The sequence below is a fragment of the Lutra lutra genome, chromosome 2 (assembly GCF_902655055.1).
Source record: "Lutra lutra chromosome 2, mLutLut1.2, whole genome shotgun sequence".
In the NCBI taxonomy this organism is placed as follows: Eukaryota; Metazoa; Chordata; class Mammalia; order Carnivora; family Mustelidae; genus Lutra; species Lutra lutra.
In genome coordinates this window covers 153,378,261-153,396,368 of record NC_062279.1, presented here as the reverse complement: position 1 = coordinate 153,396,368, position 18,108 = coordinate 153,378,261, and the positions used below count along the sequence as shown (strand labels likewise).

Here is an 18,108-nt window from a genome sequence, read left to right as displayed (position 1 = left end):
TGAGGTAAAAGTGTGAATCTGTATTGAAGTCTCCTTGCCCACCTGTATCTGTGTCTTTCTCTCCACATCAATCTCTCCTGATCATCCCCAAAGCATTCTTGCTCCTCAGATTCTGTCTGTCTTCCTAGAATTCCCACGTATAGGAATAGGAGGGGCCAGATTCAAAACCTAGGCACAAGCATTGGAGTCAAACACATTTGACTTTCTATCCCGCACACCCACTAATTAATTCTGCTTTCATTTGAATGTCAGATCTCCCTGAGACTCATTAGCCCGTTTGGAAATTGGGGACACTAATAGCAACCTCACACAGTTTTGGAGAGGTTTACATAATATGATTTACACTGAAGTCCTGCCATCTACCAGTTCCTAAATAAAATTTAATTTTCCTCATTTCCCTTCCCGAGACATATGTGCTGTGAATCAAACATTGCAAGAATACAAGCCTAGAAAAGTTGGGCCAGGCAAGGAGATTAAAGGTCCCTGGGGACAGAGGTTGTCTGGAACCTACCATGGACCAAGCATTCTGCTGTATATTTCATAAGTGCTAGTACAGTGAATCTTCACATATATGCTGTGAAGCAGATCTTGTCATCACCTTAGTTTCCTAGAAGGAACCTAAAGCTTAGAGTGGGGCTTATCAAGCTCAGTACTAATAACACTTTGGACCAGATCATTCTTTATACTGCAGCACTGCCCTGTGCATTGTAGGATATTTAGTAGACTCCCTGGCATCTACCCACAAGATATCAATAGTATCCCTTCCCCTAGTTAAGATAACCAAAATGTCTCCAGACATTGACAAATGTCCTCTGGGGTGCAAAATTACCCCACGTGAGAATCACTGGTTTAGGGAGATTCAGTTATTAGTCCAAAATCATGAAGCCAGTATAACCTAGACTTTCAAAACCCAAGTGGATATTATTAAGCAAGGGGAAAAACGGTGAGTGCTTATCCTAAGACAGAGACAATTGGCATTTACTGTTGCCCCAGTAACACTGACTTTTGATGAGAGCAGTAAGGGGTGCTCTTTATACTCAAACCACATCATGGGTCAGAAATGAGGTAACGGTAGTGACCTTGAATCAAGAAGATTCTCACAGGTATCAGGTTAGGAGCAGAAGATACAGTAATCTCTCTTTCCACAGGAGCTGAATTTTTAAATGATCTCAGAGTCAACAGCACATCCATGTCCAGCCTCCCTTGCAGCTTTCATATGACTCAGATCTGGCCAGTGGATGTGAACACAAGTGATAAATCATCTTTTAGGACATGCGTTTAAATGGAAGGCATATGTTTTCCCTGTAGTCTTTCCTCTGTGCTGATGCTTGGCAGATAGATATGTGGTCAACCATCAGGGACCATGAAAACAATGAGAGTGCCATGGAGATGTCAGAGCACTGGAAAAGAAGTTGTCTAGGTCATTACAACTTTCAGAGCAGAACTAGCTGACCACCCTGGACTTATACAAGAGAAGATTGAGCTTTCACATTTCTCTAAGCTACTTTCATTTTGGGTCTCTGCCATAGGCAGCTGAGGCAATAGCTATATCTCTCCATACAAGGTGTAAATGCCTTCAGAATGATATATTAGACCTTTTGACATTTGCATCTAATAGGGGCCATACCTTAACCCAAGCAATCATTCAATTGTTGAATCTCAGCCACCAATGAAAAGGGCTGGATTTAGGAATTGGCAGAGCATCAGTATGGAGTAGTGGTTGAAGGTGTAGGCTTCAACGTTAAGTTGGTTGAGTTCAAATTTCTACCTTCTGCTCACAAGCTGTGTGACTTTAGGCAAATTACTTGATCTTTTTCCATTTCAGCTTCTTTTTTCTTTTTAATAAAATAGGGATTATAACTGTATTTATTTCAGGATTTTTTAGTGTAGAATAAATAAGTTAGTGTATATGAAGCACTTATAAGGATTAGGACTTAGAAACAGGCAGTTTATCTGGGAGAAGAGCCCATAAAACCCAAGTGAGGAAGAGGAGAAACTGACTCATAGAAGAAAGAAAAGAGAGTAAGGGATGAATTAGACAGTAGATAAGAACTTTGGGCAAGTGAGGCTCAACCCCATTGGGGAATCTATATAGAATATTTCTCAGTGTTGTCCTACTAAAGCAAATGACCTGGGGTAATTAGCCACTGTCTTTACTTTCCACTGGTTCCCTCATTCCCAGATTTTGTCTGACTACTGGAAGCAAGCCCTGGAGGTGCAGAGAAAGTCTTTAGGTAGAAAAGATGAGAGATAAAGCTGCCTGAGGTGGGAATTTGCCAGTGTACTGACAAGTCTTCTGGGACTAGCAGTTAACTCAGGTTGGGCAACAGAATATGTGGGCAAAACATCAACAGTGTCCGCTGCTCAGAGAACTGCTTGCTGAACATTATTTAGAATGTCAAGGCAAAGACTTTCTAAGGAGAGAGATTCTAATTAAACATCTTCCCAATTTGTCCAGTGGTTTGTCTTTTGAATTTATAAGGTCTATCATCTTACATCAAGGTTTCTTTAAAAACTTGGGAATGTTGGAAAAGCTCCTGCTTAATTATGTTTCAGAAGAATTAATCAAGATTGTTGGTAGCCATGTGGCTAAGAAGCCATTTAGGGCCATTCAACTCCCTGAGTAATTCCTGAAATAAGTTTGCAAAAACCATCCAGCATTAATTCATATAGAGAAGGACTTATGGATCCAGAAGTAGCCTGACAAGAGCAAAATTAACATAAACAGAGACGGAAATGTAACACGCAAGGCAAAGTGAAGAAAAAAATCTTCCTGATGGGCTTTCCAAAGCACTGGACTCTCTATTGGAAAGAAGAACATGGTCATTAACCCAGTGTCTACTATGTGCAGGTACAGTGCTAGCCATTTTTAAACCATTAACTCATTGGGTCCTCAAAAATTCCTATCAGGAAGAATTGTTTTCATTTTACTGATGAGATATCCAAGTCTCAGTGAAGCAATTAGTCCATGATTACACAGTAAGACTGAGTTAGCATTCATATCCTGTTCATCCCATCTCGAACTTCCATGTGCTTTCATGGGGCTTCTTGTACCTGCTTGTGCACCAGAATTATTTATATAAAAGCAAGTTTCCCAGGTTCTACTCAGACCTACTGAATCAGAATCTCTGGGAACAAGCTCAGAAATTTCTAAGGTAAATGTTCCCCAAGAATTCTAAGCAGTCACATTTGGCAACTTCTATTCATGACATATATTTATGTCATGAATAGAAGTATATATATATACATATATATATAGACACAGAAGTGAATTGAAAAAAAACTGTAGAAAGAGACAATTTAAAATCAGTCAACATGAGAGAGCACCCAGGGGCCAGATAATAAACATATTTGTCCCTGCCATAACTACTCAACTCTGCCATTTGTGAAAGTAGCCATAAACAATATGCAAAAGAATGAATGTGATTGTGCTCCAAAAAATATTTTTATTTGCAAAAAAACAGGCTGTTGCCCATGTGCCATGCTTTTGTGAGCCTTGTTCTAATGGCAGATGCTTTTTGGAGGTGTTCTGGGCAAATGGACATTCTCTGATGATAAGATACCACTCTAAAAGGAAAATTTCCCTCATTCATATTCAAGGCCACAAGATTGAGTATACATTCATGCATACGAAAAGAATAGGCAACTACATATATTATCTAGTTCTTTTATTTATTTAATATTAGATGTGAATCATGCACAACCATGGCGATAATTGGTTGAATAAATTTGTAATGACTGAATAAATTGGAGTCAAAGAATATCCTCAGATTCTAGTTTCAGAGGAACCAGAGCCTCATGGTAAAAGATTTACCTATTTTGAACCATAGGAATTTTCACAATTTGGAGAATAGAATAGGGAAACAAAAAACTTTGTTTTGTCAGCTGTGGATGACCATGAACATTTAAACCTTCTGTAAGAACACCTTATGCTTTCCTTTCGTCAATGGTAAAATGGGGAATTTGATGAGATTTATTCAATTCTCCTCTTGATGGCCCTAACATAGCTGATGCTAAACAGGAAACTTTAAGAAGATTTTACTACAGGTCAGGATACAATAAATAGAAATAGACTAAAAAGAACAATATAGATCTAGATCATCTGCTTTACAGGATAACTTTCAGCTTTCCTTCCATTCCAGAAGCTTTTTTTTTTTTTTTTTTTAAACATACATCCATTCCCCAGACAGCTAGTCTCCTTAAGTCTGGCCTATGAAACAAAGAAGAGAATGTCAGAGTGGAGTGACTGAAGTCCTATTCTTAGAGTTCACATCCCTATTTGGCAATCTAAAGCTAATTATCCAGATGATAGGATCATTCTTGTCCCCAAAGAGTTCCAGTAGGGAGACTTACGGTATAATAGCATGTATACACATAAAATAATATAATAAGTGCTAAATGAGCTACTAACCCATTTAACCCTGGTCAGATTGGAAGGAGACTCTAAGATCATGTGACTCTGGAGCCCACAGTAGTTGACACTGTATTTCCAACTCTGACAATGACAAGAGCTAATTTGTTAGAATTCCTGGCTTCCTTTTGGCTGTCTAATTGAAAAGAGAGCTGGACACCCAGAGAGCTCACTTTTCTGAATCTATCCTAGGGAAAGGTATTCTAAACATCTTCAATCTCTTCTCAAAATGCACATCTGTAGAATTATCACCTATTCATTTATGTGAACTCTTCTTGATGATATTTCTATTTTCACCCTGTGGTACTTCATGGAGTAACACTGACATTCTTCAGTCTTTGAAGATTGTTCTCTCCAAGCTGAGGCTCATAGTTTTGTGTATAAAGCATTTGACTCTGAAGGTTGGATTGGGTTCTACCTTCCTGCCTCCACAGTGCTCTTTGCTTCATCTATCACAGTCCTCACCACTAGACATTGCAATTACTTATTTTAGTAGGTGTGATTTCCATCATAATACTGAGGTTCATAAAATATTTTATTACTTTTTTGCATTTCAAATATATAATCAGAACTTTCCATATATAGTGTTGAGAAAGTCAATTGCAACCATCATTTGGATGCTTCCACCCACAATCTCCAGCCTTAAACTTTATAATATTCAAGAGGGTCCTTCTGGTCTTTGGTCCACAGGCTGTCATATGTTCATCATCTAAGGCCATAAGATTCTTTGGGCAGGACCTTGCAACTTCTGTACCAGTCTTGAGCTCTGGATCTTTGCAAATGCAAATTTGATAAATTCACAATGGAAAATTGATATTAAAGGACAAACAGCAGTCTCCCATAATAGTCATCAACTATTTCTTTTTTTTTTTAAGATTTTTATTTATTTATTTATTTGACAGAGATCACAAGTAGGCAGAGAGGCAGGCAGAGAGAGAGGAAAGGAAGCAGGCTCCCCTCTGAGCAGAGATCCCGATGCAGGGCTCGATCCCAGGACCCTGGGATCATGACCTGAGCCGAAGGCAGAGGCTTTAACTCACTGAGCCACCCAGGCGCCGTCTGTCATCAACTATTTCTTAATTTTACAGTTCTAGACATTACCTTCCTTCTAGGAATTTAGCTCACATTCTCGCGCGCGCGCACACACACACACACACACACACACACAGTTCCCTCTCTGCATCTCTCCAGTGTAGTTATATAGCAATAATTGATCTATTCAGTTTTCAATATTTATCAGAATGATTTTTGTACATGTTATTTGTACCTTAATAGGTATAATATTTGAAACATTTTATTTACCCTAAAGTTTATAATTGCCTTACATTTAATTTGCTAAATTTTCTGTTTATCCATCACAAATGGATAAATGGATAAACAGAACTTTCCAAACCATCTGAGAACACATCCATCGGTCACATCTCAGTCAGAAACCATCTTCCATAGCTCTCCATGCTTCAGCTTCTCTGGCACTTGGGTGTTCTTGAAGGTGGCTACGGAACTGTCCTTCCCATCCATTCTTACTCTGAGGTTTAAATTTACCCTCCAGAATCCCACACCTCCCAGTTTCTAATCCTACTCCATTTTGGTTGTGAATCATATTCTTCTGAGAAAGGGAGTATGAAAAGGGAAAATTCTTAATATCTCAAGTGGCTGAAAATATCTTTGTTCTAGCATCACATTGGAATAATCATTTGTTGGACATTGAGCCCTGGAATGAAAGTAACACCTTCTGAATTTAAAGATGCTCATTTGTCTCCAAGACTCTAGTTCAGCTTTTGAGAAGTCTGATGTCATTCTGATTCCTGACACTGTAAGTTTGTTCGTTTTTCTCTTTGGAGGATTTAAGATGCTCTTCTTATCTCCAGTCTTCTGAAATCTTATTTTAAGATGTCTTGATAAGGGTCTTTTTATTTTTATTCCTTGTGTTGTGTCCTTTAAAATATGGGAGATTTTCTTACTTGATTTCCATGGATTCCTCCTCTCATTTTTCCCTAGTTGCTCTACCTGGAACTTTCCTCTGCTTTTTCCACTTCTTTGTCTCTTTATTCTATGTTCTGGGAGATTGCTTCAAGTTTACCTTCCAACTATTTCACTGAATTTTAATCTTCCTAATATCACATTTTTTATTTGCAAGAAGACTTTTAAAATTTGCTATGTTTTATATTTATTTATTTATTTATTATGTTGTTAGCCAACATATAGTACAGGATTAGTTTTTGTTGTAGTATTCAACGATTCATTAGTTCTGTATAATACCCAGTGCTCATCACAACACATGCTCCCCCTTAATATCCATCATCTAACTACCCCATCCCCCCACCCCTCTCCCTTCTGAAACCTTCAATTTACTTCCCAGAGTCAAAAGTCTCTCATGGTTTGTCTACCTCTCTGATATTTTCCCCTTCAGTTTTCCCTCCTTTCCTCAATGGTCCTCCATGCTATTCTTTATGTTCCACATATGAGCATACCTTTAAAATCTTTTCATGGATATAATGTCTTGTCTTACCTTCCTAAAGAATTAGTATTAATTATTGTGATAAATTTTCTTCTAGTTACATTGTTTCTGTTTCTTCTGGGTTTCTTTTTGTTGATGGCTTGTTTGGGTGCCTATTTTTTATATTAGATGCTTTCTGCAAATTTAAGATGATCCAACTCTTTTTTGGGAGTGAGGCATTAAAAAGTTACCTGGGACCTCTGTGCATTGGAAGGTTCACCAAGTAATGGACTTCACCACAGAGTAACAGGACTTGGACCTGGCCATTGTGCAAGACCCCTCTCTGTAACTATCAGTATCTGCAGATTTTTTTTTCCAGACTTGCTAGTTTCTACCCAGAGAATCCTCTACCTCCTGTGAGGGGCTATAGGTTTGTCTGCTAGCATTCTTAACACCATTGGGAAAAGGATACAGAAATTTTCACAACTAAATATGTAGACTCCCACTCAATCCACAGTTTGTATTGTTTTCTTTAATTATAGTGCTCCTACCTTTTCTTACCTGTGTCTCAGGTGTCAGAGTCCAGAGTTTATATGGTTTAAACTTTCCTGAGAGTGAACCCCCAGTTTTCTACCAGGTGGGACAGGATAGTTACCTACTTGGGGAAAAGATCTAGCCTCTAACTGTCCCCATAAGAACTTTTAAGCAAGCTTCTTGCTTACAGCTTGTCACATTCCCTGTGTCCTAATGCTACCTGATGCCATGAGTCCCTGACCTCTCCAGGATTTTGTAGCTTGATCTGTTTCCTTCTTATCTTTACCCCAGTGGGTCTTATGGTTCAGCTTTCCCAGCCACAGAACCCAGTTACCAGCAGTAAATCTGCTCTTCAGCTTTTAGAAATGTTTTGAGATTTCCCATCTGCTTTAGTCTCCTATCTCATTATCTTGGACTCTACGATTCTATGCCTTTTTTTTTTTACCCTTTACTGCGACTTTTGTTAGGTTTGGAGACAAAATGATGTAAATACATATTTTTGATTTGTCACATTAAAGTTGAAGTGTACATAAACATCATTTTTAGTGGTTCCATCATGTTTATTAGTAGATGCATTAATGTTCACATAACCATCACTCAGTTGTTAAGTAGTCAAATTGTTACCTTTTTTTTTTTCTTACCAACACTAAAAACAACACACTAGTGAATCTCTTTATGCATGACGTTCTTCTTACCTTTGAGATTGCTATTTTTTGAGATATATTTTTGGAAATATAATTAATGGCTAAGTTCAGAGGTTTTCACAATTCCTTAGTAAGAGTTTTATTGGTGAACATACCTACCAGCAGAACATGGGAGCATCTGGGTCTCTCCAAGCTCAGGAGCATAGGCCTTACAAATTGCTCCTCATATTTTAAATCAAGACCATCCTGGAATGTCAGGGAGGGGGTTCTATCTTTAAAAGCAAGACTTCTTCCTATGGAAGGAATCAAAGTGGAATCCTGAAGGAGAGCAGCAAGAAGAACTCCATGAGCTGCAAAGAAGTCTTTAAGGGAGCACATGAAATCAACACTGTACAGAAAACAAATGCTGCTCTGCAAAGAAGACTGAGCAGTGAACTAGTTGCGCTTGATTTCTTCATTTCCCAGTCAAGCTGAGATGTTCTTTAGGAATGTAAATGCACTGCTTGGAGATCTATTACTGAATGTTGAAGGACTGTCCAGAGGAGCCAAAAAAAAAAAAAGAGAGAGAAGAAAGAAAGAAAAAGAAAAGACTGAACCTCAAGTACCTGGAACTCGCAGGAGGAGTCCAGGGCCGAGGAGCAAGACAAAGGGCTTGAAAGCCAAAGAGATTTACGTGTGTGACAATATATTGCACCTCTGCTTCCTGGGCCTTGGTTTCCTCAACTGGAAGATGGGAATAGCAACACTGTCATGCCAGGCTGTTATGAAACATGGGAAAGAGAATGTTGGTGAAGGCTTCTTCTCAGGATTTCCCTTGCAAAGTTGAATGATCACCCATTCTTCCTCAAGGATGCTTGGATTTGCAAGGAAAATGTCAGAAACCCCATCTGTTCTGATTTTACATTGCAGCTTAGTAAATAAATATCACTGATCTGGTGATTTCTTCAATTTTTAAAAATCACTGGCTCTAATAAGCTAATATCTTAAAGTGTTTGTGTTTTCTTTCCCTTCTGCTAAGAGTGTCACTCCAACACTTTACCTATAAAAGATTTGCCATCCCCCCAAAAAAGATGTGTCCCCAGTGTCAGATGCTCTCCAGTTGTTCATCATGTGCCAATAAGTTTGTTATTAAGCTACCCGGGGTTTTTGTTTTGTTTTGTTTTGCTTTGCTTTGTCTTGATAGATAGTTAATAAAGTAACAAGGTGGGGGACGGCGTCGGGGGAGTGCCTGGGTGGCTTAGTGGGTTAAAGCTTCTGCCTTCGGCTTAGGTCATGATCTCAGAGTCCTGGGATTGAGCCCTACATCAGGCTCTCTGCTCAGCAGGGAGCCTGCTTCCCCCTCTCTCTCTGCCTGCCTCTCTGCCTACTTGTGATTTCTGTCTGTCAAATAAATAATAAATAAAAATCTTAAAAAAAAAATAAAGTAACAAGGCACAACACAATGGCAAGCTGGTGCTTCCTCTCAACAGCTCAGAAAATCCCAAGATTGATGTGCCAAGAGTGTTCTTAAAAGCTAGAACTTACACAGCTTAAATCAGATGTGACTCTAAAACCTCCTATTAAATCTCAAGTGAGTTATTTTAAAAGTAAACTATAAGTCTACTATAGCAGAGAAGGCAGTATTTTATCAGGAAGCTCTGGGAGACACCCAGATCACTCAAACAGAGCTAGGAAAGCCCGAAATATATATGACCAGATTAAATACTAACATGTCCATAAAGATAATGGTGCATTTCTAAGACTAACAACATGCTATGGGCACCCAGGGGTTAACAGAGTTGGATGTGAAGAAAGATATTGGTAAAGACAATTTATATGAGCAATAAAAGACACTGAATAACTCTTGGCATGAGATATAATAAATGGTTTTGTTGAAAGATTTATATGACCAATCCCGAGCTGAGGCATAATATTCAACTTCTTTGCTGGTTATGGTACTAACAGTGGATAAAATTTTTTGCAAAATTAAGATAAAATATATATGTACATTTCATATACATACTAAGTTATATGATGCTATATCTTGTATAGAGGTTTCCTACCCAAAATTATGTACATGATAGAAAAATTCAGAAGCATTTGTAATGCATAGAGTCAGTTCTTCCTATCCACTGCCTCCCTTCACCTCTTCATCCTCTTAACAGGCAAAACTCCCTAAAAGGGGTTTTATAAAATCTTTCTCAACCTCCCCCTAGCTTTACATGTAGATTTTTGTATACAGGCTAAAGATGAGAGAGCACAGAGGAGAAAGAGAGTATGGAAAAAAATTATCCAGTAACATGTAATCAAAAATTTCTGCTGTCTCCCAGACTCCTGAAATCTTGATAGGATTAGAATTCTATTTTATGACCTATAAAAATCCCAAAGCTTTCTGCCAATATTAAAAAAAAAAAAAGGAGGGATGTTGACAATTATATTCTTATGGCTTCTCTGCCTTCGAGATCTTGCTTTTGCTGAAACAGTGTTCTACAACATCCTAATCCAGAGGTGAAGTTCAAACCCTTCCTCAACTTCACCAGAAATGACAACAGAACAGCTCACAATCTATGTGCAATCTATGAGTGCACGTGTGTAGTGCAATCTATGAGTGCACGTGTGTAGTGCATTTCATTGAATATTTAGAGGGGAGCCAGGGAAGAGGGAGAAGGGGTTTACATCATGGAAAACAAGCAATTTTAAATTGAGCATTAGAACAAGGTTGCTTTTTAAATCTCCTTTGGTTGTCTCAGTACTGTGGAACTCCCACAGCTCACTCCACCACCACCTCTACTGAGGCTCTCATGGACTTTTCTGCCATTTTCCTCCTCTCCTCCTTTCCACACGTGAATTTGGGAATTCCTCTCTCAAGTTTGTGTGTATGACAACCATGCTCTCTCCATCCCTGACTTCCAAAGGCAGCCCCAGCAAATGTTACACATCCAAACCCGTCTACTGGACAGATTCCTTGTTTCCCTGGAGGCAGGTGCCCCACAAAAGTTTATACTCATTTCTTCCTAGTGAGAGGTCTGGCCCCACCAGCTGACATCCAGTCTCAGCAAAGCCAGTAAGCCACACACAAAAGGCCATGCTAACAAAGAAAGCCCAGGGGCAGGTGGTTCGTTCCATGCGTGGCTTCTCTATAATTCATGCTTTACTGTCCCACCTTTCTCTGTGGGCTGAAGCTCATGACCATTGTTTATCTCCTGCAAGTGGATGCAGATTTCATGACCCAGAGCAATCAGCCTAGTCTCAGTCTCTCATGGAACCGCATCCCAGCCGCAAAAGCAACCAGGTAGAATTGGCAATCATACACCTCTTGGAGGACTTTAACAATGATCAGATTGTCAGTCCATGCTTCTTAAAATTCTTCTTCCTTTTTTTCTCCTCTTCATTACCCTTATACCCCACCCTATCTTATCTATATCTATAATCTTCAATGCCAACTCTCTGTTCAAATCCTTTCAAAGTCCAAGACTCCATAGTCCTGTTCTTGCCTTTATTCACCACCCTGGTCTCAGACTTCTTTATTTCTGGCTCTTTTTCCATCCTGCAGCACAAAGTCCCAGCAACTCAGCAGGAATGAGGACTTTTCCAAAAGGGTGGAATAGGGGAGAAATGGGAGGGTTTCCCATATTCCCCATTTGAGTTTCTGCTCATACCTTCATTATCTCCTTGCCTTAGAGATGTGGCCTCTTCTTTTGACCATATATCAATCCTCTATGCCCCTCACAAAATCCCATAAATGAGGTTTAGTTCATTAGCAACATAAAATTTGCCTTTCATTTTCTGAATTTAGAGAGGACTGGTCATTTAGCAATACAATGTCCTATCTTACAGAGCCAAGGGAATGAAGTAGGGGATGGAGGAAGAAAGCAAAATGTGTATGTCTGCTAATGGTCCCCTGTTTGACAGGAGGAGGGGATCTCCTCAATATGCTCTGAATTCTTGGGCAGGGACTTCCCCAAAACTGCAAATTGCTATGTTGGGTGTGTCCTGTTTGTAAGGGCAGGCCAGAAATTAAAAGCATTCTCTAGAAGCTTAGCAATGGAATGATAAAGTCTTCTTAGAGGGGCAAAGCAATGAGAAAGGGACAAAAAAAAAGACATTATAGAAGAAGGAACATGGATTCTTGAAGGATCAGATTACTAAGTGAAAAAAGAGGCCAGGTTACTACATGGAAAGGTACATTTTGGGGGGAGGAGTTGTATGGGAGGAAGAGATCCCACAGGGAGCTCACTGGTCCCATGAGTACCAGTTGGACAAGTGATTGGTCTTTATGTCTTGAGTATTTCCCTAGGCATTTGTCTGCTTTCAACAGGAGGGCCCTTCAGGAAGGCTGCTCAGAAGCTGGCCTTCTCTCAACCTTCATGGTTCTCTCTATTTTTAGCAGTAACATTCCCATTTGGAGAAATATGGAAAATATGGAGAAACGTGATGGAAAAATTATGTCAGTGGAATGTGTTTCATCAAGTTTGCTATTGTAAATTATATTAAGGTCAGTAGAGATAATTTTAGAACTGAAGGGGCCTCAACATACTTATGGTCACACTCCCAGTCCTGACCTGTCTTCAAAGGTGGGCAGACCTTGCTTGAAACCTTATACTCCCACCTCTAGCTATGCAACCCGAGACAGGTCATCACCTCCCTGAGCTCATTCTTTATCTGTGATACGGGAATAATAATACTCAATCCACAAAGTACGATGAAGATTCAATAAGATAATGAACCTCACTGGCTTAGCACAAAGTGGGTGCTCTAAAAGAAGGCAATGACCATGATGCTTTGGCCTTTTTGAAGACGAGATAACTGAGTCCCCATGAGATAATTCATCTGTCTTCTAACAAGTATCTATTTAAGCCACTTTTCCTTTAAAGTTCTCCTTAAAAATATGTTCTTTTTTTTTAAGATCTTATTTATTTATTGGACAGAGAGAGATCACATAAGTAGGGGGAGCTGCAGGCAGAGGGAGAGAGAGAAGCAGGCTCCCTGCAGAGTAAGGAGTCCAGTGCGACACAGGGCTGGATCTGAGGACCCTGGGACCATGACCTGAGCAGAAGGCAGATGCTTAACCAAATGAGCCACTCAGGTGCCTTAAAGATGAGTTCTAAGGAAGGGCTGATAGACTGAGAGTCCAGTCTCCATAATCAGACTATTCTGTGATGGGCTGTGTACTCAGCAAGCACTAACAATGAGGTCTTGGGACCCAGTACTCCTCCTCCAACTCCTGTTCTGAGGTAGTTTTCAGGAAATAACCATGTGAGCTAGAACTTACAAGGATTTTTATTACAGCCTAAAAAGACATACTGGTCTGTCCTCAGAGTCTCTGTTGTTGCCTTCAGATAAGAACAAGGGTAAAGTTTCTCCGAGAAATACAACCTTCTCCTCCTAAAGTTTCTCATGCAAAAAAGCAATGCTATCCCCCAAGGAGTGGGAAAGGGGGAAGAAACTGAAGTTGAAATGGGAGCTTGCAGGGAATTTAACCTGATCCTGTTGTTTTACAACTTCTCTCCAGGCCTACTAAAGGCTCTCTCACAACCTTTCACCCTGAGGCTGGTCTGTATTTTATTAAAGGAAATGTACTCCTCATTCCACTCTCCCCTGGATGTATGCAGATGCTAACCTGTTCTTCAGCCTTCTTCCCGGGAGTTCCTTCATGAGACAACACCACAGGTGATGCACAGAAATCATTGTGATTTGTGGTTTATTTGGTTGTTTGTACCTTTCTTTGTTCCACAGGGATTTGAAGCAACTTTCAGCAAAAATCATTAAGATAATTGAGGAAACAAACAAACAAAAAAACCCATACTACTATGATCCAAATAGCTTCTACAGAAATAAGAATTGAAAATGGAGGCCAGTATAAATTTAAATGAGAAAAATTCAAGGTTGGAGAGGGGAGGAGTCATCATCCACATTGGCCATAAATACTACCAGTCATACAGAAGCATCTTCACAGGCGGTGGGTCATGGTGACTTCTACTCATGGGCACACCCTTTCCTCTCTGACTCTTCCTGCTGCTTTCTCTTGCCTTCGGGAGAGGCAGCAGATACTGCAGTGTAGACAAGGGCACTGGATGCTCTGCTCTTTTATAAGTCACTGTGTGGCTTGAGGTAAGTCTTTTGCCTTCTCTGGGCTTCAGTCTCTTCATCTGAAAAATGGGAGAGAAGATTAAAAATAAAAGAGATCAAGCCATTTGTTCAAAATTTAGTAATCCTGTTCCCCTCTTGACAGACACATGATAGAAAGAATGGAAGGGCCTCCCCACTTCTTCTTCCCCAAGCCTCATGGGTGGCCAGGGGAACAAGCCCCTTTGTGTGGAGTTCCAGGATCCCAGGAAAAGGTGAGGCAGGAAGGACCATGGGCCAGCTGAGTTAGTGGCTTCAGTTCCTGGTTTTTATTCTAAGGAGGGCAGGGCAAACTGGGCAGAGAGCAGCACTGTCCAATAAAAACAGAATTGTCACTTGAACAACATGGGGATTGGGGCACCCACCCCCACACAGTCAAAAATCCATGCTTAACTATTGACTCCCCCAAAACTTAACTACTGGTAGTCTACTGTTAACCAGAAGCCTTACTGATAATCACAGTTTGTTTGTTATACATACTATATTTTGTATTCTTAAAATAAAGCAAGCCAGAGAAAAGAAAATGTTATTAAGAAAATCACAGGGGTGGGGCACTATGGTAGCTTAGTCGGTTAAGCATCAAACTCTTGGTTTTGGCTCAGGTCATAATCTCCCAGTAGGGAAATCGAGCCCTGTGTCGGGCTCTATGTCCAGCATGGAATCTGCTTCAGATTCTTTCTTCCTCTCCCTCCTCCTCAGCTCCTCCCAGCTTACACAATATTTCTCACTCTCTCTCTCAAATAAATAAATATAAATCTTAAAATAAATCACAGGGAGCAGAAAATATATCTATAGTGCCATACTGTATTTATTCTAAAAAATTACACACGTAAGTGGACCTGCACAGTTCAAACCGATGTCGTTCAAGTGTCACCTGTAATGAGACCCAAGCATGAATTCTCACTTTTCCAGTGAATGCCTAACACTTTAAGGAGAAAAAAAAAAGGAGGGGGGGATGCCTGGGTGGCTCAGCTGGTTAAGCATCTGCCTTCTGCTCAGTTCATGATCCCAGAGATCAAGTCCTGTATCAGGCTCCTTGCTCAGTGGGGAGTCTTCTCCCTTTACCTCATTCTCTCTCTCTCTCTCTCAAATAAATAAATAAGATCTTTGACCAAGGCAAATTTAAAGAGTAAAAAATTTTTTAATTTTAATTATGTTTACTTACTCAACATATCTAAAATATTATTTCATCATCAGATCAATATAAAAATTATTATTAATATATTTTACATTTCTTTTGTCCCAAATCTTCAAAATACAGTGTAAATTTTACACTTATAGTACATCACATTTCGGACTGACCACAGCTCAGGTGCTCAACAGAGGAACTTCCTGGGGCTGGGGGCCACCATCTTGGACAGAGGATTTTGCGCTCTGAGGGTAAAACAATTGGCTTATTATGAAAGAGTTGGAGTGCATACAAGGGGAAGAGAGTGTGAGGATTCACCAGGGGTGGAGACTGGGGCTTCACCTTCAAATATTACCTCAGCTATTACCCATATTCAGATATTACCCAAGCAGGACCTCAGACAGAGCTTGTGTAGAGGCTCCCAGAGAGAGTCCAGACACCAAGCATGGGGATTCTGGGGGCAAGTGAGGGTCCCTGAGGCACGATGTTGATCTGGTTGAGGCATGTCTCTGAGGTCGCTGGCAGCAGAGATGCCTCAATGGACATTGAATGAACAGCTTCTGAACCCTGAACTGGGCAGCAGAAGGAGCACAACCATCATGGGATGATGGGCCACTTAACCCCCTGTCCCTATATGATAGTGTACAGAAGCCCCAGTGCAAGCCCTGTCCAATGGCTGCTTTGCACTTCTAGTGGACCTTAGTGAGGTGGGACTCAGAGCCAGAGTTTATTCAATTTAGACAAATTCAGAAGTATGACATTTTATCCACCTCTAAAGTTATGCAGTAATTTATCCTTGTTTTATAAGTCCTAAAGTCCCACTTCACATCTTTTTCTTTTCTTTTTATCCACAAAACAGGAAGCTTACTGATAAAACAGTTCCAAGAATAAGATCCACAGAGTCTGACTCTCATCTGACCATCAACCAGTCATGCCCTATCTTCCCACCGGAAATCTTTGCCTCAGATTTGTCCAGATACTAAAAGCATCAAGCACAACTGCCTCTCAGAGGTCTTCCTTTCAGAGGCACCAAATCCTCCTGCTATTTTTATCTCATATAGGATGAGAGGCATTAAGCTGGCCACAGAACAAGTGGTCCTCAAAGACTTAAAGAGAAACAGTCATAGTCTCAAGTTCCCTACTCCCCATCCATCACTTACTGTGGTTTCCATCATGTATGCAGAGATACTTCAGGCAAACCATCCTGTTGTTGTAGCTGGAGATCTGATCCTAAAGCCCTGTAAGCAATTTTCCATTGCAGAGTAATGAACCTCCAGTGAACACTGAAACTCCTTTACCTTCATCCCTTTAGCTTAAATCTTGGATTTATAGCTTTTGGATCTGGACACAATAGAATTGCATGGGTAACTTTCAAAACATGCCAGTCCCCTTTCTCACCCCCAGTTTCTGGCTTACTTGGTCTCCAGGCAATTTTTAATGAACAACCAAGGCTGAGAAACACTGACCTAAACCAGAAATGGGAGATCTGGGGACTGCTTCCTTCTCCTATTTTCCTTCTTGCTCCCTTTTCTCAAGAGAGGGTTATTCCACCCTCCCCCAAGTGGTTGGAATTCCAGATCCGGTATACATCAGTGACCACACGCATAAAAATAAGGGCAGTGCTTCAGAGGTAGATGCAAGGGTCTGCACTTCTATCCCTGTCCTTGCTAATCCTGTTGGGTCACACTTTCAAGAACAAGGCATTCAAGTGTATCCCATGGAATAAAGAATTGTAATGTCATCTCTCTTCACTGCCAGAGCTCCACCTCTTCACACCATGACCAGTTATGCTTGTAACCCTGAATGTGTCACAGTGATTCTACCCAGGGACATGGCTGGAGAAGTTCTGTGCATTTAGTAACTTTACTAAAGACTTTGGTGGGTCCCAGCTGGAGGCCACACCCACAGAACACATTTGCCATCCCACTGGATCCACTTACCAGCTTTTCTTTTCATCTTCTTGTTCCACCTCCCCCAACTGCAGACACACACTCCTGAGTCATGGTCAGGGTCTTCTCTGGTCTTGGTGAAAACAGTCCCAGCTATGTTCAGCCCTGCTTTGAGGTCTGCCTTTCTAACCCATGAACTCTCCCGATGTCCTTCCTAAGAGAAGATCTGATCAAGAATGAGTTCTCTGTCTTGTTGCATATAAAGCAGAGTTGTTCTCATGGGAAGAGGGCAGGAGGTCTGAATATGTGGGTGCACTGGACCTTCCCCAACCCCAGGAGCTCTGAATTAACTCTGCAGAGCCCTCTAGAGGTGGGGATGCTTAATACCTACCCTGGATGGTGCCCCCCTCTGCTCTGAATACTTCTTACCAAGACTTCATTTTACTTTCCATGAATGCCAGATATTTTGCCTTCATGGGTCCCTTCTTCCATTAAAATAATAATAGTATAATAATGTAAAATTATATGTTATGACAGCACTGGTAAAGATAAGTATATTAATACAATGTGTGAAAAAACACTTTCTTCTAGTGGAGATGCAATGTCGGGGGGAGGGTTGGAGGGGTAGGAAAAGAATAAATGAAATAAGAAGGGATCTGGAGGGAGACAAAACATAAGAGACTTTTAATCTCACAAAACAAACTGAGGGTTGCTGGGGGCAGGGGTGTCGGGAGAGGGGGGTGCGGTTATGGACATTGGGGAGGGTATGTGCTATGGTGAGTGCTGTGAAGTGTGTAAACCTGACGATTCACAGACCTGTACCCCTGGGGCTAAAAATTCATTATATGTTTATAAAAAAATAAAAAATAAATTAAAAAAAAAAAACCACTTTCTTCTACCTAAAATTTCATTTTTTCCCTTCTGGCTTTATAAAAAATTAAAACATTTTCCTGGGCCCC

The 18,108-nt window shown here is 40.4% G+C and overlaps 1 long non-coding RNA gene across 1 annotated transcript; it reads right to left on the bottom strand.

Annotated features, from left to right (window-relative positions):
- Positions 1 to 251: 251 nt before the first annotated feature.
- On the bottom strand, positions 252 to 17,886 carry LOC125094327 (uncharacterized). The gene is made up of 3 exons (XR_007125462.1): positions 17,729 to 17,886; positions 10,797 to 10,801; positions 252 to 264 (listed from the first exon to the last, which is right to left on the bottom strand). It is a non-coding gene; the product is annotated as an uncharacterized LOC125094327 (long non-coding RNA).
- Positions 17,887 to 18,108: the final 222 nt, after the last annotated feature.